This window comes from Notechis scutatus, chromosome 5 (assembly GCF_049901735.1).
Source record: "Notechis scutatus isolate UNSWTSFEM ecotype Mainland chromosome 5, rNotScu1.2, whole genome shotgun sequence".
NCBI classification, from domain to species: domain Eukaryota; kingdom Metazoa; phylum Chordata; class Lepidosauria; order Squamata; family Elapidae; genus Notechis; species Notechis scutatus.
Window position 1 is genome coordinate 20,893,948 of NC_142013.1, and position 22,501 is coordinate 20,916,448.

At 36.5% G+C, this 22,501-nt stretch overlaps 1 long non-coding RNA gene across 1 annotated transcript in view; it reads right to left on the reverse strand.

Annotated features, from left to right (window-relative positions):
* Positions 1-12,144: 12,144 nt before the first annotated feature.
* Positions 12,145-22,501, reverse strand: part of LOC148130391 (uncharacterized) — a 74,718-nt gene continuing 64,361 nt past the window's right edge. Inside the window, exon 3 of the long non-coding RNA XR_015749738.1 lies at positions 12,145-12,401. This is a non-coding gene — a long non-coding RNA (uncharacterized LOC148130391). The remainder of the gene's footprint in view (positions 12,402-22,501) is intronic.

Sequence of the window (22,501 nt, forward strand, 5' to 3'; positions counted from 1 at the left end):
AAAATAATAATATCAAGAAGCTAATAGAGTTCAATGACTTAAACCTCTCATTGCATCTATTCGAAGTGATCAAAATATGTTACAGGAGTAACAAAGGTAAAACAAATTAGCTGCAGGAATATAACAACTTATTATTATTATTATTATTATTATTATTATTATTATTATTATTATTATTATTATTATTATTATTATTATTATTATTATTATTATTGCTGTTCCTTAATCCAAATACTAAAAAAAAGATGTAGACCCCCAAGAATGGTAACTTAATCCTTTCTCCCTTGAAATCAATATCGTGTGAACAGATGACAATACATAAGAAAAGGCTTTTTGCTTTCAATTTTTTTTTAAAAATGTTACTTTTTGTACACCCAGGACTCCTTTAATTTAAACCAGGACCAAAACTAGATGTTAAGCAAAATAATTGTCATGTATCTCCGCCTCTTTCCATCTGTCTCTTATATCCCATATGGGTTAAATTAAGGCAAACTGTACCAAGTGAATTGATTCAGTGAAAGTTTAGTCATCTGCTTAGCATTTTGGGTGTCCTACAAGGTAATTGTGTTATTCACAAGTCTATTAATTAAAAGAAAACTTGTAAAGAAACAGCTCTGTGGGTAGGTAAACCATCCAACCATTTCAAAAATAAGGGAAACATGAAAAAAAATGGGGCTTCTTAAACCCACTAAATAAGCAATGTGATAGCAACAACTCTTACAGCATTTGTGAGCAAACTTATCTTACTGATGGGGTTAATAGAGTATTTGCTTTATGTGCATTTTAAAGCATCTGGGCTATTTCATGCTTCTTAGCAAAATAGGTATATTGGAACACAGTTAAAATTGGTTCCAGACTGAATGTTTATTCCTTCCAACTTTTTTTTTTTGTCTGTAAAGAATCACCTGTGGATGTTTACAAGTAGTATGAAGACTGAGCTACTACTTTTCTTGGGAATTACAATAATCTGATTGCTGTACATTAGTTAGGTGATCATCACACCAGTGCCAGGCTCTGAGTTCAGCAAGTTAAAACTGAACCATACACATTTCCAAATTTTGCAGTGTATATTGTTGCCTCAAAAATTATATACAAAGTTGTACGTTATATGAGACTGAAGTTGTATTTTAGAACTCCATTTAAAACATGGATATTTAAACATGTATATTAGAGAAACATGTACACAAAATACATATCTGAGAAATTTGCATAGAAAAATAAGTGCAAATCTCTTTTGTCAATATTGCAAAGTGAAGCAGAAATAGATGCCAAAATATTTGTAACTGAATACATATAAAAGTGAAACAAATCAGTTCTGGCATATTACAAAGCTAGAAAGTGATTTATTTCATTTTGACATGGCAGCTTATGTGAATCTACTTTTGTGATTTATGTACCTTGAACTATGACTTAGCATGTTATACTAACTCAGCTAATTGTGGTTCATTCAGTCAACCACAGTAAAGCAAACCAAGGTGTAGCACACTATATGAATGTGTTCAATATTTCTGAACAATTCGATTGTCATTACTCAATACAAATACTAAGTACAATGTTAATATCAACCCAATTGAAATTATGATCTCTCTCTCTCTCTCTCTCTCTCTCTGTCTGTCTGTATGTGTGTGTGTGTGTGTATGTGTATATATATATATATATATATATATATATATATATATATATATATATATATATATATATATATATATATATATATATATATATATATATATATATATATATAATGATTTCTTAAGTTTTCAATATCACGGTATTAGTTGGCATATATGGTATTCAGCTTTGTTACCGGGTATTTTCCCACGTCATTATAGTTGTGCTTTTAAAGTTGTAGCAACTTTACAGAAGCCTGATGATGGCAGATGAGATTCTGCCTAAACGTTGCTACAACTTTAAAAAGCACAACTATAATCATGTGGGAAAATATATATAATAATATATATATATATATTTGTTATATATATATATATATATATATATATACATATATATATATACATATATATATATATATATACACACACAAAAAAAAAACACTGCACATATATTATAAGGAGTCAATAATTGTAAAATACAACAATAGCACATCAAATTTAGATACAATGAAAATGATGCAACAGGAAGTTATTTTTTCAAATACAAATAAACACTTTCATCATATGCTGAAAATTAGATGTTTGGGAATGTGTACTATTCCATCATCTGCCTTCAGCAACATAGTATATCACTTTGCCTAACAGTATTGTAGACTGGCTCAGTCTAAAGCAGGGTCAAACTCGATTTCATTGAGGGCCGCATCTGACTGTTTGACCTCAGGGGGCTGGGGTGGGCAGGGTCAGAGTGGGCATGGCCACCTGACATCACTTGTGTCAGTGGCGCCTTTGGTGGCCCGACTGCTCTGCCAGTAAAAACAGGTTCCTGAGCTCTGTTTCCAACTGCGGTGGCCCCCTGCAATCCTCTGCCAGCAAAAACAGAGCCTAGGAGGACCGCACACAGCCCTCGCGAGCTCCATTTTCAGCTGCAATGGCCTCCATTTTTGCTGGCAGAGGCACCACAGGTCAGTCCTTTGCTATTTCCAGAAAGGTCCCGTGGGCCAGTTCTAAGCACCCTGAGGGCTGGATCTGGCCCCCAGGCCTTGGGTTTGACACCCCTGATCTAGACTCAGTCTTATTATTATAATAGTCTTATTATTATTATTTATGTATCATCGCACAGTCTGCCAGATGTTCAGATGAGATTTGGCATTTTTGTCTACCTATTGAGTCCTTTCCAAGGACCTGGAATAGGCAGATGTGGATGCTTGATAGTGTTACAAATATCACTGCAGGTTGCAAGCTATTCCAAATAAAGCTGCCTTTTGTAATTGATGAATAAAGTCACCTATTGCAATTATTATTATTATTACAGATTTAATCTTCAATTCAATTCACAATATGGGACTGGTAAAAACTTAACAGTTCAAGTCCTAACCAAGGACCTAAGATCTGTTAAGGTAGTGTCTGGGTATATAGGCAGTTCCTGTATAGTATATAGGCAGGGTTTTTTTTTTGCAAAGTCAGGATATTCAGATCTAATACATTCAAAATTTTCCTGTATCTAGGCAGCCCTTTGGATCAGTGGTGGGATTCAAATTTTTTTACTACCAGCTCTGAGGGTGTGGCTTGGTGCACGTGGCAGGGGAACGATACTGTAAAATCTCTAGTCAGAGGTGGTATTTGCTGGTTCTCCGAAATACTCAAAATTTCCGCGACCGGTTCTCTAGAACTGGTCAGAACCTGCTGAATACCACCTCTGCTTTGGATATTGCTCCAAGGGCTCCTATTACTATTGGTACAACCAATGATTTCTTCCTCCATAGTCGCTTAACTTCAATTTGCAAATCAATATATTTTGTTATTTTTTTTCTAACTGTTTCTCATCAATTTGTGCATCCCCTGATATTGTAATATCAATGAACCAGACATTTTTTTCTTTTCCACAATAGTGATGTCAGGCATGTGGTGGGCCAGATGTCTGGTCTTTTTGGATCTGAAAGTCTCACAGGATCTTGACTTATTATTATTGTTGTTGTTGTTGTTTCCAAATAGGACAAGTGCAGATTTGTACCATTACATAGCATCGATTGGTGGTGAGTGCCATAATCTGTAAGATGACAGACAGGCATCACAATCAAAGCATTTCCCATGCACTTATAAATGGGGTAGAGCTTCAATAGTAATGTCATTCCTACCATGAGATCCTTCATGGATATTTAAGATTTCTTTTGTTTTTCTAAATGAGATTTGATTATGGAAGAAATTCATAGTAATCGTAGATATATTCATCTACAAGCTTTATTATACCCGAAGAGAACTGGAAAAGGTGAACATTCTGTTTAAAGTTACATATCTACATATGCATTTTTCTGGCATTCAGGTCTACTTAACTGGCTGCCAATGCATATTCTTCAATAAATCTTTAGAATAATAAACAAAATGTGTGTGGAATTCCTACGAGGATTAGTAAGAAAGGGCAAATATACTATATGAAGGAATAATTCTTCTTAGTGAAAAAAACGGAGGTTTCAGGTTACCAAAACTATCATATATCTTTTGTACTAAATGCAAACTGTTGTTTCAAAGAATGAGATGGTGAAACTGGATGGACAAGAGTAAAAACTTATTGAAGAAGTTCTCTTGCTTTTTTGTGCAACTGCCATGTTTAGTAAATGTTTATAGAATTGCTTAGAGGAAGCCAGTGGTAATAATTATATTCTTATATTTTTGTATTACCAGATTACCACATTCAGCACACCTTCATTTAAGTGTCAGAATTCTTGATCTGCAATTTTTCTTAACATGCAGAATATCATATCCAATTCCACCTGAAGTACATAGTTTCCCTAATATAAATTTTCTAATAAAGCTTATTTAAGACATTTTTCTTATTGCTTTTATTTGCTGTGCAAATATTCCTAGCATATGTTTTTAAAAGAAAAATGCTTGTGATTTTTTTTGATCAAGAAACATCAGCAGATTCTTTTAAATGTTTCCATCTATGCTAAGGCAAGTGTGTTCTGGCAGATCTTCCAAATCAACAGTTAAAAGCAGTGAGAATTTCATATGCATCCAAGATTGTTCACAATGTGGTTTCTGTAATAATACAATTGATGCTCCACCTGTTTCTTACATGCCTATAAATCCCTTCAGCCTTTATTCAATACTTATTTTCTTAATCATTAAATCCATAGAAATGCTTTAATTTATCTTTGAATTAAAGCATTTTGGGCTTCTGAATTTGATATTAGTTTTCATGTATTTAATTGCAGAACCGTCTACCTGTGTTAGAAATGATTATTTTATTAAACATGCTTTTAAGGAATATAGTATATATAATGCAAATCATATTCTTTCTGCAGACAGTATGGGTTTGAAAATCCTGATGCTGATGATTTAGATGTATACTTATTTATTATTTATATTTATATTCAGTCTTTACTGAAGCAGCTAAGAGTTCACTCAGTATTTCTATGACATAGGCTGTGACTAGCCCAAAGTCACCAAGCAAATTTCTATGGTTAATAATCCATTGTACCAAACTGACTTTCAACAGTACAGTAATTCAAAATATGTACTTCAGTTATTTATGTTAGAGCACAAACTGCTTGGATATTTAAGCCATTTGGTCCCTGAGAAATTTTATACCAATCTTTCTGCAAGTAATTCATTGTAATTCACTAAACTCATTGTAGGCTTGGCTGGGGTGGGCTGGGGGTTATGTATGTTATGGAATAGAACAAGACTAAATGTATCTACAAAGAAGGAAAATATATGATTATAGTTTAAGACAAAATCCTGCAAATGTGGATGAAGATGAATAATGAAGGCAAGGATCTACTTTGATGTTTCATGCTAAGCAGAAATATCAAAGAAATCCATCATGGATTTCTTTCAAGTGAAATGGTGTGATCCATCAAAACAAAATCTGTTGTGACATGAACAGGCAAGTAATTTATCAAGACCGTGGGTGTCTATCCTTCAATATTTCTTATATTCATATTTGTATTAAATGTGAAGATGTTATATACAAAATTGGGTATCTTTGGGGAAAGTTGCATTTCAAATATATATGGGAAAGGTTTGTATAAGATGTATGCCAAAGAGTTTGCTCTGGAAAGTGACATATGCATGTATTTTTTCTTTTCCTTCCTTAAATCTCTTATTTGCAGATGAATTGGAAGTAGAAGATTTGACTGTATTGATAACCAAATTTAAACTGATAAGTATGTCCCTGGTAATGCTGTAATCTCGATTTTAAAATCTTACTTCTCCAGCGATAAACTAAAAATACTGGTGAACTACTCAAAACTACTGCGTTAATGGTAAATTGTGCATTCTTATCTGTATATTTATTTATTTATTTATTTATTTGATTTGCCAATTGTTTACAAGATAATAAGTATAAGTGTATACATAGTTGTGAATACATGAAATGGGTACATATAAGAAAAATAAAAGAATAAGAGAAACAATAGGACAGGGACGGTAGGCACGTTGGTGCGCTTATGCACGCCCCTACAGACCTCTTAGGAAAGGGGTGAGGTCAATAGTAGACAGTCTAAGGTTAAAGTTTTTGGGGTTTGGGGAAGAGACTACAGAGTCGGGTAGAGTATTCCAGACATTGACCACTCTATTGCTGAAGTCGTATTTCCTGCAATCAAGTTTGGTGCGGTTTACTTTGAGTTTGTATCTATTGTGTGCTCTTGTGTTGTTATGGTTGAAGCTGAAGTATTCATTGACAGGTAGGACATTGCAATGTATGATTTTATATACCATGCTTAAGTCAGACCGAAGACGGCGTAATTCAAGGTTTTCTAGTTCTAGAATTTCAAGTCTGGTGGCATAAGGTATTCTACAACGAGTAGAGGAGTGGAGAACTCTTCTTGTGAAATATTTCTGGACTTTCTCAATTGTGCTAATATCAGATACATAATGAGGGTTCCAGACTGATGAACTGTATTCGAGTATTGGTCTAGCAAATGTTTTGTATGCTCTGGTTAGTAGTGTGATATTACCAGAGAAAAAGCTACGTAGGATTAGGTTAACAACTCTTAATGCCTTTTTGGCTATGTAGTTGCAGTGGGCTCTAGCACTTAGATCATTAGAGGTATAGTTTAACAAGTATTCCTGCTGTAATTGTGCAGTGTGCTACACACCCAGGCATGGCAAAAGAAATATAACTGTATATGGCCAAATACTTTCAGATGTGTTCATAAAAATCTAAGACAATTTAGTTTAAAAATTCAGCTTCCATAAGAAATTACAGAAGATATATTCCTGACTTGCAGGAATGGCTTTTGCAACACTTCTGTTTACTGGCTGATTTTATGAATATCTAAAGAATGGATAAACCAATCTCCTTCCTGAATACAATGTTCCCTGAATTGCAGAAATGCAGAATGGGACAACTTGACATGGTCAATTTGCCATGGCCAATTCGTCATGGACAACTTGCTGCAGGACAATTCAATAAACACAAAAGTTAAATTAATTTCAACGGAGCTGTGGCCGATAACAATAAAATAAGGAAATTCAATCCAGAAATACAAGAGTTACAATAATTTTGATGAAAAAGTGGTGACCAATAATAAAAGTACCTGAATGAAACAATGAATACAGAATTGAATTTTCATGTGATGAGTTGTCTTGTGGTGAGTTGCCATGGTGAGTTGTTCAGCAGTGAGGTGGCCATGGTGAGTTGGGATAACATTTTAATAAACACTGCTCTAAATTTCTTCCCAGTGTTGCACTATATCCCCTGTCAGAGTTTGAATCCGAGGAGGAAGCAGGATAGCTGACAGAGAATGGGAGTGTGGCTCTGTTGGCTGTGGAGGAGGCTGGGAAAGGGCAAAGTCTGACTGGGCAGAGCAGGGGAGAGATAGAACAAGGGACAGGGAGTTCAGAGGAAGAGCCAACCCACCCCCTCTTCATCCTAGGGCACGCAGGGAGGAATGGAGAAGAGAGCAACGTGGGTTGCATGGCTTATGGGGGAGAAAAGGGCCCTGATTCCCTTCATTAGCCACAGCTGGGATAAGAAAGTTGATAAGTTGATAAGAAAGGCAGGCTGCATGTGGCAGGCTGCTGGGAGCAAACGTGATTTTCCCCTGTGTTGTCGTGGCTTATCTGTGTTCCTGGCATCTTTTCAACTGTGTGAGTTTTGCTGTGCCTTCAAGTCTAAAATTCTTGCTCCTGCCCTGCCAAATTAATTACTTCAGTTTGGCTTGTTTGGACTTTAAGTTACAGTTTGTGTTGCTCATGTTTTGGACTTAATTTTCTGCAATCAAAGGCTGTTCCTGGGAGAGTTTTTCTCCAGCCAGAAGGTAACCTGGACATTGGAGGCAAAGTTGGAGATAATAAAAGGACTCTTATTGCTTATCTGACTGTGTTGCCTTTGTGCCATGCCCCGGGTCATCACACACTAAGTTGACTGATCCAGCTACCATAACCATCTTGTTATGATAACTGGGCAACTCCCATATCTGTCCATTTGGTCCAAAGGAAGAGTAGCATTGGGCTCCGTTTAATGCTTATCAGGCTTAATTCTCTGATGGGGAGACTCTAAAGAAGCTTCCCTTAATAAGAGACATTAAAAAAGGATTGTTTTGTATGAGTCAATGGCTTTTAAATATTCATTTTGAAACCTCTCTTTTCCAATTATCTGGTGATTGTATATTGATTCACTAATGATTTACTATCAAGAAAAGTAAAAAAAGGAAAATATTCTTCATTCTGCATTTTAATTGGACCATCTGAATTTACTCTTATTATATCTATCTATCTCTACAGAGTGTCTATCTCAGTATCATCTAGTGCCATGATGGCGAACCTATGGCACGTGTGCCGGAAGTGGCACGCAAAGCCATTTCTGCTGGCACACGAGCTACTGCCCGAAACAGATCCAATGTGCATGGGTGCGCGCCTCTTGCCAGCCAGCTGATTGTTGGGTATCTGCTATGCATACGCAGGGGCACGTGCACATGCACAGAGGTTCATGGTGCACAGGGGGTGTTGTGCACACATTGCATTATGGGTGCAGGCACGCGCGCACGCACTTTCAGCACATGACGACGAAAAGGTTAGCCATCACTGATCTAGTGGCTAAATTAGATGATGAATTTCTTGATAAGAGAGAAATTGCAAAACCTCACATCTTATAGAGAACTGCAGATGAAAATAAGTGTTAATTTTAATTTTTTTTAAATAAAGAAGGAGTAGTGTGAAACAGAAGGTGACAGACTTATGACAGCTTTGTAAACAGAGTGTTCCCATTTATTTTACGTAGTGCATCAGTGGCTGTTCTCTAGCCTGTTTATTAATTCTTTAGTTATAAATATCCCGATTTTCAGGTAATTAGAAGTTCAGCTGAATCTTCTTCTGCTCTGAACTTGAAGGCTGTGATACTTTAAGGATCTTGGTGGCCATTTGATTTTCCCATATTAACAGGCTAGTTAATAACATAGTTGCTGTATCTGTTGTAAAAGTACAGGAAAAACCCTGGCTGAGCAGGATATAAATGCAGACATTCTCCAATTTCTGTTCCTCATTGTGGCAGCTGAGCCACCAAACATTATTAAATCACACTAACAGCATTACTAATTCGATTTCCTGTATATAAACAACCTTCCGTAGGCTTTGAAGAGTTTACCTGAAGGTACAAATAGGTTCAAATTGCAATAATTCATCTGAAAGCATAAGACTAATCCATCTTTCTTATAAATCAGTGACACAGAAGTTAATTAAAGTGTAAACAATGGGATGCATTGTTGATGAAAATCTCAGAAAAAGGGACCTTTGAAATTCTTTCTATAATGGCTTTTACCTAACTTCTCAGTGTTGGGAGAGCTTAAGCACAAGATTGCATTACTAGACTGGTCCTTCCTTTTAAATGAAATAAGGGGTTTCTATTCATTTCATAGCAATATAGTCAGCAATAATGAAAGTGCTAATGTTTCTGTACTGATTTAAAAAAAATCAAGCAAATATCTCTGTTTGAATTTTACTTCCAAAAATTCTTCATTTTTGAAAGTAAATCCTCATAGAAATATTTTGGTGAGAGTACACATTATAGATAGGAATGAATTGACTAAATGTAATACTTGCTATGAGAATAGGTCTAATTCACACATTATGGAATTTACTTATTTAGGAGCTGCATTTGGCTGACAATGCTTCCAACTTTTTTGGGAGATTGGTAATAGTCTCACAGAAAGAGACCATGTTAGAAAGGATCACAGAGGATCCCTATTTCAACCCTCTTCTCAGTGAAGGATCTGCTAAACCATTTTGGATAGATGATTATTGAGCTTTGGGTTGAAGACTCCTGGTTTAAAAAAAATAGTCTTCATGAGGCAAACTTGTTGTACTGGTTGATAGATCCTAACCACCAGAAAATTCTTCTTAATACTCAAGCTAAATCTACTTCTTTGTAGTTTCAATCTATTCATACTGTTTCGACCTTCCAGGCTAATAAAAATAATTTTCCAGCAGATATTAGGGCAGCTGAAGTCTAGACAGCTTATAATAAATTCCCTTGATAATATAACATTTTTCTTTCTCTCCTTATTTTTTCTTTGAAAGGTCTCAGCAGGATTTCCATGCTGCAATTAGTAAATTTTAGTGCAGAAAAGGGTTTTCTTTTTATACAATACAACATCTCCTTCCTTTTCCTTATGAATCAGTTGGAGCGTTCTAGAATTGTTACAATCAATATCATCCCACTAAGTCTCACTAATGCTTATGATATCATTTTTGTCTCTCGTGTTAGAATTTCAAGTTTTTCTTATTTGGTTCTGATAATCTATGCATGTGTGAAGAAACATTTCAAACACTTCCCAATTCATTCACCCTCTGTATTTTGATAGTTTATATCTACTCTCACTTCTATTTCTTTCCCAGCTTCCCCACAATCATTCATATTTGGATAGATGTCTAGCTTGGACTTTTTATATTATTTTTATTCATATTTTACTTTTGGCCTCACCCTCGGGCGCCCCGCCCCAGGGCGAGGCAGTCCCGCCAGGTCGGCCGATGGAGGGGGGGGGCAAGGAAGAACCATCATCAAACTTGATGAAGGTGATTGTCGGGAGGGGCGGGGGGGGCCGCGGTAGACCTAAGCAACGCTGGAGGACACGATCAAGGCCGGGGGGGGGGGGGGGGGGGGGGGGGGGGGGGGGGGGGGGGGGGGGGGGGGGGGGGGGACGGGGGGGGGGCGGGGGGGGGGGGGGGGGGGGGGGGGGGGGGGGGGGGGGGCTGGGGGGGGGGGGGGGGGGGGGGGGGGGAGGGGGGACCCCTGAGAGCGCGGAAGCTAGGAAAAGAAGAACTTTTGGACTGTTGTCAATCTTGATTGTTTTGTTGGGTTCAGATGATTCATTTCATCAATTCTATTAGAGATTAGAAACTACATTCAAAGATTACGCTAAATTTGATTAGTTGCAACTTTGGTTATTTTTCTGAGTCTTGATCTGTTCTGTAAACCCATTTATTTTATGATTCCATATACTGTACAATACATTCTACTAGCAAATGTAGTTAACCATGTTATATGAATCCGGTCAATGAATAAAAAAATAGGATATCAGTTGAAATAATGAATTATATTAATCCATGAATTAATCCAGATCTTGTATGGCATAAGCTGTTGTGAAAAGATTTTCATTTAATCGGTAACAGAAATCAAGATAAGAGAGTCTTGTCTTCTGTTTATGGATACCCTACCCTATATTAAGAAGAAATTATAGAGAGGGTCAAAGACTTGTCACATGGAAAATATAATTTGCAGTATTCCTTTGCAAAATTTGCAGCACCTTCAAATGAGGTCCAAATTGAAGTTTCTTTTAGCTCATCCTTCCCTCTGCCTTTTTAAAAGAAGTCAAAGCTCAAGCTGCAAGTTGATGACATAGGTATTCCCAAATGACAAGTTTTCAAATGTAAGCTGTAGTTGTGTCTGCCAATTGCTTATCCTAAGGGGAAAAGGCCAGGATTGTGATGCTCTATGCTTGAAAACATGTCCATTTCAGAAGAAATCTTTTCCCATGACAGTGTTTTCATAAACAACATGCTTTTTAGATAGTGGAATCAACTTTTAAAATATTTTTAAATGTAACTAGACAACCCATGTCCATTGGGTCATCACTTCAGAGATAGTACTTTACCTAAACAAAGAAACAGAATGATCATAGAAGAAAAAGCAGTTGGAGCAAGTGTGACTTCTGACTTCCTGTGAATTACCCCACTGAGTTGCCTTGTGGGAATCTGACAGGAAGCACTAGAAATCCCTTCCCTTCCTTCCCCTCCCCTTTTAATCAGGCAAGTGCTGCTGGGTGGGGAGGGAGTGAAGGATTGTGAGACTGGCTGGGAAACTGTCATAGAATGTTGAAAATGAAGACCAAATGACCACAGCAGCAATCTACTAGTATAGCAGCAACTAGTAGCACTGAAGCAACCACAAATTCTCCAAATTTCATTCCCTTGAGAGTCATGGGTTCCAGATTTTGGACAGATTCTGTAAATTCGCCCATTTCAGGTACCTTGATTCAAAAATTGTTGCATCGTTTCACCCAGTTAAAAGTCATGACAATGAAAGTTTCAGTAGAATTTAGATTTATGTACAATATCTTTATTCTGGAATGAAACTGTTTGAGGGCAATTATCTTCCTGATTTATAATTTTACCATTTCAAAAATCAGATGCTCAATTCTTTCCATTAGTGCAATTGGTGTGTTTGTGCAATTTAGCGTAACAAAAATCCTACTGGGTTCTTATCAGTCTTTGTAGGAATACTTAAACCACAAGGTAGTCCTCAGCAGGGTTCAGAAGGTTTTTCATTTTTCAGCTAATCTTCCTGTCCTGCTTTGACAGAAAACAAAAAAAAAGTTATGTTAAATGATGTAGTTAAAAAATCTATCATGTAAAGAAGGAGATGGGGGAAAAAATCTCTCAACCCATTTAACCTTTTCTGTATCAACCACACATTCAGTGTTCTGCTCCTCAGAGCTGAAACTTCCCTATATTTGAAAGGGAAATAGTAAACTACAATCACAAAAGCAGTAAGCTTCCAGGTGTCCCTATATTCAGGAATTCATGTCTGCCTTTTCTCCCTGATGGTATACAGCTTACTCAGTTACATGTGTCACCTCATAGAATTTGTCATTGTGCATCTCACAGACATTAAAGAAAACCCTTATATATTCTGTTTTTAAAAAAGATACATTCTCAGAGAACATATAAACAAAGAGATCAAGTCAGTTTTAAGCAGGATTTTATTCCATGTATCCTTGTGGGTTATATTCTTCTCCCAGTTTGGGCATGTTTGAATAAAAAAAAGTAATATTTTTATTTTCTTTTTTTTCCATCAGCAAAACATGTTATTATGTCCAGAAAAAGGTAGGAATTTTTGTTTTTGCAAAGTAACTTGCTCTTTCTCAAGCTTTCTGACCTCACTGTTTATTTATTGTGACACCAATTCACAGTCAACATGTGGTAAAGCATATATATTATGGTCGTGCGTCAACAGCATACAATAAAATAAAAATTTAAATACTATCAAAACAGGATTGCTACCTTAAAGCCTGTATTCATATTAGTTCCAAGAAAACAATCATTGGTGAATTCATGAACAAATATTGACATTTTTTCTGTCAGATGGGATTCAAAGTCAACTAAACAAAAGGTCCTCCTCATGGTTGCCATATCACTTACTATCCATATCCCCTGCATTGTCCTCCGTTGGTCAACTTCCCAAGATAATTCTTTCTATTTGAAGAAACTGAGCAAAGTATTTCCCACCTCATTAAGTGGGCAAAGTTATACGGTAACATTATCAGATGAATAAAGTGCCTACAAGATCTAATCTAAAAATGTTGAATACAGTGTTGAAGCTCTACAGGTGTGCACAAATATTTCATGAGAATCTAAGGGTTTCTGATTCAAGAACTTTCTGATGTATCAAAGATTCTTTTTCTTTTTTTGCTTAAAACAGCTTCCTCTGTTCTGGACAAGAGAAGATGTGGTGCATTTTACTTCTACAACTTTCCAAAGCTAGAAGGGATGGTCTTAGATAATTGGAAATCCAGAGACTAATTCTTTCAGCGATTCAGTGGGGCTGAGTTTTCAAACGTGTTATTGAGATTTCAGAAATGAGAAGCCCTCTTCTCTAGCCTTCTGGGTTGCCTTGGGTTCATTTGAGAAAGACTGGCAGATTGTGAAGATTTATATAAATGAGGGCATTGTATGTTCAAAAGAAGCAAGGTATGTTTGATCTTAACAGTTACTGATTTACCTTTACCTCATGATAACATTCATTAAGTAGGATAAAGCTGCTGGCTCCCCTTTATATTGTCAACAGATAAAATATAGAGATCATATAGGGTGTAACTTCAGTCGTGTTTCAAGGTAATATTTTTCTACGTAATCACGATTTGTTATATACTCTGCTTCAGCCCCTTTTTCTTTGTCTCCTCCCTGTTTCTAAATATTTGTGGTTTAGGTCAAAAGTACAGCATGAAATTGTTACTTCCTGTCAAGGATTCTGCAGCATGACCCAGAAAGCTCAACATTGAATATTAACTTGTGGATCTTCTTGGAAGTTCTATGTAGATGAGTTTCAAACTTCTTTATACACAAAATAAGATTGCTGCATCAATTTTTAATCAGCAAAACACTTCTGGACTTCTCCGAGAGAAGGAGGTAACCTAATTGGGTTCCAAATAGATAAACAACATCTAGATGGCCCTGAAGAATGAGAGTATCTTTTTGCTGCCGTACAAATAAATAAAATCTTTTTGCTGCCATCTTGGTTATCATTGGTTGCCCAAATTGATTCCTTGTGGGTGCTACCATCTCAATGATGTGATTAGAAATGCCAGTTTGTAAAAATGGCAGCTTCTAGGACCAGCTGTGACTTCTAATTCATCACCAACTAATTGATTTTTATAACAAAAATCACCCATGAGCAACCCACATCTGAAATAGGAATGATTTCAACTTTTCATATAATACAAAACCATTCCTTATTGCTCTTCATGAGATTGTGCCATTGATACAGAGTCATTGTTGAGATTTCAAGAATTATAAAAATGGGAATAAACAGTTTCTGTAGGATTTTTCTTGCATCCCCATCCTTCAATATTATCTGCCAAAAATGAAAATTATTAATCACACTCTTAAGCCCCAGATCCAAAATCCAGCTAATTAAAGAAATTTAAATTCTGATAGCTCTGCAGAATATTTATCAAAGCTAAAACTACTACAATTATGGTTCACCCAACCCAAACTAGCGCTTGGTTGTTGTGTTTTTGTGTTTATCAAATACTGTACTGCATATTGCTTACCCTGTTAACTAAGACTGCCATATCTGGATTGCAAAACTTTGAATGACCACTAGATGACATCAACAAGAAACTCTTTGCTGCTGTTGAAGCATCATCTGGATTTTGCAGCCCAAATTTGATAGCTCAACTGTTACCGGTAATCTATTTAATGCTTATTTCCACCTGATGATTAAAATCACTGCTTAAATAGGAGCTACATAAACATGTCAATGTAGTTGAGCCTGACTATCTAACCTTAGGAAGCTAACACTTCAACATGTTCCTAAACTGAAGAGTCATCTTTGATTTGAGACTCTCTTCCCTCCCCCATTCTCTTTTCATTCATACCCCTAGGCTGTAAGTCCACCTGTCACCACTCCAGTGAAATGTCTGGAATTTGTCTTTACTTCATCTCTGTCTTTCATGAATATCCTATTCATAAATACCCATAATCGCTTCCTATCTCATCTGTTTCAATTGCATTGCAAATATGGACTTTCTTGCAAAATCCTTTCCTTCTAGGATATCAGCTCCATTTTCTGATGCATGAGTTGTTTTTCTACTGTGAGAGACACCGAAAAATGCATAAAGGGGAATGGAAGTCCACCAGAGTTGGTGATATGACAATCATATTTTATTCATATTATGACAATGGTTTATAATTAAGTTTGTGTGGTACAAGATTACATATCACATTGTGGAGGATTGAGCGGGTTCCACTGAAATTTCCATCTAACTTTACCTAAACTATTATTGTTTGATGTAGGAAATTAACCATAAATTATATTATTTTAGAGCACCTTCTGACTATAATATGGAATAAGAGGTTTTTTTTTTTTCCTTTCCAGTTATTTTTAGACCTAGATTTCATTTATTACACTAGTTTATTTGGTTTGCCTAAGCATGTAGTCCAATTATCAACGGTGGTTTATAAACCATGATGATGCTTAATATAATGTATGCATCCAATCATTGTTTCTATCTAGCATTAGATTTGTTACCATGACCTAATGTGAGTAACTATGCATGTGCTGAGATTTGAACAGTATGCATGGCACAAATAGGTGTTTCATATCAGCAAATAAGACGCCATGACACCTGGATCTCTGTGTATTTCCTCTTACATGCTATATATATTTAATGGCCATGAGTATTGGAAGGATTAAGATGAGGATCTTAGCAATCATCAAAGTTCTGAACAAACCTTCATATTTGCATTGTACCCCATTTGCATTGTACCCCACTATCCTTGTTGGATAGGAAAGGGAGGATTCCATTTCCAAACTTATTTAGGTCTCGCTGTTTCCCAGAGACTGACTGCAGCAATCACAGACAATTTGGCTTAGCAATGCTGGTGGCTTTTAAATGGTAAAGATATGAAAAGGTGACAGAGAAGAGCTCTACAGCTGAGCTGGCTCTATATTATTTACCCCTCTTTTGAAGCATGAGAAAAAGCAGCATTATCTTCTAGTCCTATGATCAATCACAGAAAGTTAAGTCCTCTAGAAAAGGGATTATGCAAATCCTGTTTCATTCTGCTGTCTTCTTTGCAGGCTAGTTTTCTAATTCAGCATGATTTCTTAAAGACTTTAAAAAATCTGTAAGAAAAAAAGGGTTCAGGCACTCTTAGTGTTCAAAAATATTGGCTTAGTGGCGAAGACAGTGACCTAATGATGAAGACACTTGGCCCCACTCAGAAAGTTGAGAGTTCAATCCTAGGTAGTGGCAGAAGTTTCTCTCCTAGATTCAAAGAAATAAATATCTGCTGCAAACTTCATGTGATATCAAGAAGGGCATCTGGTCAGTAAATGCTCAGCTCCATTCAGTTGCCCCGACTCTATCCCAACTAGGGACTGCAGGGTCAAAAAAAGGGAGTTTTTAGGGATCTCTCCAAGGTTTCTTTAATCTTGCACAAGCTCAGCATCCTGGAGATTGCAGACTATCCCCAGAGATATTTATACTTATTCTTCCATGGTTTAAGTATCCTAGAACCTGCTAATAAAAAAAAATCTCAATAATTAGAATTCTGCCCATTGCCAGGAGTTCGATCCTGGCTGACTCAAGGTTGACTTAGCCTTCCATCCTTCTGAGGTTGGTAAAATAAGGATTGTTGGGGGCAATATACTAACTCTGTAAATCACTTAGAGAGGGCTGTAAAGCACTATGAAGCGGTATATAAGTCTAATTGCTACTGCTAAGTGCTAAGAGTAGCATGAAAGTATTCAAATTTTATAATTTTCAAGGATTTTATTTTTGGGGGAGAGCAGGATATTTTCATACTATGTCTTTGTTGCAGAAGTACACTTTGAAACCTAAAAAGCTTTAAAAAATGTGGAATTTGATTGATGAGGTCCCTTTGCTAACATAAACTGAATTGAGTTCAACTCTTATTGACAACTCAGAGATAGGCATGATGGTTTTTCTAAAGTGCAGATTCTTTGCCCATTATTCAAAGGAAAGCAGTATTGCAGAGTTTCAAAAGGACGCTTTGAAAGTATTTTTGAGCTAGGTACTTTTTTTAATGAAGCTATGTGGTAAAGAAGCTCCATTGTTTCACTTTAATTTGTCTTGGAGACTTCTCCAGAAGCAAAAACACCATAGCAAGATGAATTACATAATCTTCTTGACAGGACAATAATCAGCAATAGAACAAAACACTTTATTAAGACAAAGTGTAACAGTCTTTCACTAAGTTAGAATTAATAGTCTCCAATTATGAAAAACCAAGCCAACATTTCCTGAATGGCACCATTTTAGGTGGACATTGGTCTGGATCTTCAATGAAATCTGAAGGAATTAAGAAATTGCTCTCTTTTTCTTTAAGCATTGGGTAGCTCCAATTGTAAAAGAAGGCATTCCTGCTCTTTATACGCTTTGTAAAAGCAAAGTGTGTGTGTATGTGTGTTTGTGTGTGTGTGTGTGTGTGTGTGTTATTTTCAACTTCTGCACTGTTTGCAGGTGGGCATTTTGCCAATTATATACATAGTTCATTTTCCATACGGATTTTTTTAAGTCAAATTGTGACTTAAGATTTGTTTACATTTAACACAAGGGATTTTAATGGTTCAATTTCACTGGAAGGTGCAAACAAATGAAAGATATAACTGTGCTATAAATTCTCAGAAGTGAAATATAAGTTGAAGAAAGGCTGAAATTCCTAAAAATTACTTCGAGTCGAGTATACAATGTGTTGATTAGGAACAAACACTTGTGCTCTCACTCTCCCCAAAAGGGAAGAAAAATAGTTTAAAGTTTAGTTTATATTTTTTTATCTGATATGTTCTGAAGCACAGCTAGCAATACACTGATCTTCCAGCAGCTCTGACTGTGATTGTGGGAAACAGTTTCAGATCACAATTGTTGTAGGGCATTTTTCCCCTCACCCCTCAAATACCATAGAGGTTAACTCTACAGGATCCAGTGTTTTTTCCCCAAAGCATAGAAAAAGTTGTGTCAATTGGCAAGGCATCAATATTGTTTTAATTCTTTTATTACAAGTAGTACTGCTAGTTCAACCATCAAGGATGTCCAGTTAGTGTCCAAGAGGCTTAAAAAATAAATATGCTACTGTAAAAGGAAAAGGAAAAGCCCTCTCCCCTCTTTGGAAGAGCTTTATAGCTCCCGCTGCCTTAAGAAAGTTCAAAACATTCTCAAAGATCCATCTCATCCTGGGAACCCTTTTTTTGAACTATTACCACCTGGCAGACGGTACAGAATAATAAAAACAAGGACATATAGGCTGAAAAACAGCTTCTATCTCAGGGCAGTAGCTCTGCTGAATTCTGCTGTATAGTGCAGTGTTGGTGTGGAGTTGGGGGTTTCCAGTTCAATGTGTGGAGGATGAAGGATGTGTGTTTGTGTTTATTTTCATGGTCATGATGTGCACTGAAGATGGTGTTTGATTTCATTGTACGACGTGCAATGACAATAAAGTAAACTAAACTAAACTAAAAGGAAACCATAAAACAGCATCTTAATAAAATCTATCTTTAGAATCATATATACTCTCCATCTTTTCTTTTAAGGACCCAAACAGGAAGGTACAGATGTTATGCCTTCCCAAACAGAAGTTTTACATGAAGTCCATATCTTCTTTTGGAAGGAAGGAGAATTCCTCTACTTTTTGCACAATGTGCTTTTCTTGCATTGACTACCAGAAAACGACACATTACTGGTTTCTTCTATTGGTATTGAGAAATTGTCAGATTTTATGGTACTAAAGGGTTCCTACTCTCTACAGGAATTCAAATAATAATTAGCCAATTCAGTATAAACACAGCACTTTAAGATAAGTATCAATTGGTGCTAATAACAGTAGTTGAGGTGAAGACTTATTTTGAGAAATAAGGTACTACCGCAAAGAAGGTCTAACGGAACCAGCTTCCCTACCCAAACAATGTAGAGAACAGACTCAGAAAAAATATCTTGTGTTGCTCATTCAGGAAAGATTTGATCAGAATCCTCCATTAACAACTAACATTTGATTAATGTCTTGGCTGAAGTTCATTTTATTGGTTATAATAAAACAGGTAATAATAAGGAGAAGGGCAATAAAACTCTCTTTGAGATGATGTAATCACCCACAGTTCCATGCTTGTACCCGCTCCATGTTTGTCATTATAGTTGGCTTTGGGTGCTGCTGGCTCATTGCTGGCATTAATTTTACAACAGAAACAAATTCCCGTAGTTTTAAATTTCATTGATCCAAAAAAAGATGCATTTTAAGTAAGTTGTACTTTAAATGGCAATTCTTCTTGGCTCCTGGGTCACAAAACACTGGAAGAGTTTTGAGCTTTTAAGAGGTGCAGAATTTAAGGTGGCTTGTTTTATATTTCTTTCCGGATCTAAGATGATCTGATTTTGTACTCTCTCCCTCTCCCTCTCCCCCTACCCCCTCCCTCCCTCCATTGCTCCCTCTCTCTTACCACCTCCTTCTCGGTTCTCAATTCCCTTTGCCAAGTTTCAAAGAGTGGACTACTCTTTGTTTTATTTTAATATATTTTATAGCAGAAGTCAAGATTTCCAGGCATTTTTCCTCAGTACCAAAGGGTTAAAAGAAGAGGAATCACTCTTTTACTATATTTTTCTATGTGCTTATAGTGCTGCAGTCTATATCAAGTATATATGCATATGTACTTAAATATACATGCACAAAGAGAAGGGCCAATGTCATGTAGTATTTCAATTGTTGAAAAAAGATTTGGGAGCCTTAGGTTCAAGCTGATCGATCCCCTTCTATGGAAGCTCATTCATCCTATGTCTGCCCAGGATTGCCCTTAGGGATTTAAAAATAAAGGCTGCCTTGGACGCCTGGAGGAAAGACAGGATACTAATCTATCAAATAAGTGAAATTAAAATGTGATTTTCAGAATGGCCCCACCCAACCCCTTATAGTCACATTTTATGACAAGTTATCTTTTATATAATACATTGCTTATTGGAAATTTTATTTGTAATTTGGGGTAAAAAAAAACTCTGTGATATCTGTCAACTTTCAAAAGACACACTCAGAATTTAATTCTTTTCTGTTTCTACTTCAGTCAATGAACATTAGGGGCGGGGGAACCCTTATTTTAAACATGTCTGAAAATTGTGCATAAATAAATCCTTATATATGCATTTTGGAATGTGATTTCCACAAAATTAGCATTTTTGAGTTGAGAACATTACAACATTCAGAGAAGTGTGACAACTGAAAATGACTGTGTCTCAAAGCATCCATTAATCTGGAAAGTGTGTTTGAAATGAGGTTCAAATGAAATGCATGAGCATCCCTATTTAGATGTTTGATGATGATCAAAATTCAAAGGCACTTTACAAAACCCTCCATTTCATTACCTGAAAATTAGCAATCTTCCTTTCTTTTCCTATAAAATGAGGGATTATTTATAACCTTGTTTATTTAAAGTAATAATCAACCGTAAAAGTAGACATTCTGAAATCTAGGTTGATATTTGAATTATTGTCTTGAGTAGAATTGGACGATTTCCAAAATAGATATGTTAAGAGAATTCTGTCATAAAACCCTTTTGGAATGAATTTGAGTGTTCCCACTAGACTTTGTGGAAAGGAGAATACCACAAACTTTCTTCTTAAAATCTTTAGTATACTGAATGAGGGGAGCATGGAGGACATATTGCTGAAGAAAAAAAAAGTTTTGTAAAAATGCTTAGCAGCTGAAACACAGGACATTTCCAGTGTTAATAGAGAAGATATGAAGAGATTGCTTGGCTACATCATACAATTTTTAAAAATTAAATATAAATCTAGTCCAGGCATTCTTAATGTGGGGGCCATGGATACCTTAGGGTATCCATACCTTAGGGTAGGGGCCCCCAAACTCTGGGCTGTAGTCAGGGGTGGGCTTCAAAATTTTTAGCAACGGGTTCTCACAAAAAGGCATTTGTTTATGGGCAGTTGAACGGAGCATCCAAGCTTCAGTTTTCTTGCAAGCTGGGAAAGCTGTTAATAGAAGTAGAAATAGAAGTAGAATTCTTTATTTGGCCAAGTGTGATTGAACACACAAGGAATTTGTCTTGGTGCATATACTCTCAGTGTTCATAAAAGAAAAGATACATTCATCAAGAGTCAAGAATCATAATAACTTAATAATACTCATAGGGTACAACAAGCGATTGAATCATACTAAGAAACGGTATAAATTGTAAGGATACAAGCGACAAGTTACAGTTATACAGTCACAAGTGGGAAGGGATGGGTGATAAGGAGTGATGAGAAGATTAATAGTAACAGTAATGCAGACTTAGTAAATAGTTGAACAGTGTTGAGGGAATTATTTGCTTAGCAGAGTGATGGCGTTTGGGAAAAACTGTCCTTGTGTCTAGTTGTTCTGGTGTACAGTGCATCGTTTTGAGGGTAGGAGTTGAAACAGTTTATATCCAGGATGTGAGGGGTCTGTAAGTTTCACCAGATTCATATGCTGTATTTTTCATATGTGAGACAGTTGGGTGCTTAGATGGTAAATGAGGTTAACAACAGAGGTGGTATTCAGCAGGTTCTGACCAGTTCTAGAGAACCGGTAGTGGAAATTTTGAGTAGTTTGGAGAACCAGCAAATACCACCTCTGACTGGCCCCACCCCCATCTATTCTCTGCCTCTGCTGATTGGCTGGGTCTTCTTTTGTTGCCCTGCACAGGAGAAAGGAGCTGGAAAGCAGGTTAGTGGGGTGGGGAGGGAATGGGATTTTGCAGTTAACCTTCCCCCAGGAGTGGGCAGGGAATGGAGATTTTACAGTATCCTTCCCCTGCCACGCCCACTAAGCCACGCTCACCAAGCCACGCTTACAGAACCAGTAGTAAAAAATTTTGAATCCCACCACTGGTTAACAATGTCTGTTTTTATCAGTTCCAGTGTAAACTGCGCTTCCCCAAGCACAGCAACTGGGTTTATGCTTTATATGAAAAGATTTCCTGGGTTCCAAACATAGCATCTTAGAGATCCAGAGGAAACAGGTTTGGTCCAATGGATCCCTTTGTTTATCAATGCACATTGCCCTCAGAGGTATGAGGTGGCTATTCTTTCTAGGACTAGCATACTAACAAACTGAAATGCTTACTTTGCTTTTCATCCATGTACTCTTACAGGTCACAAAGAAAAATGAAAAGAATGTTTTTTTTG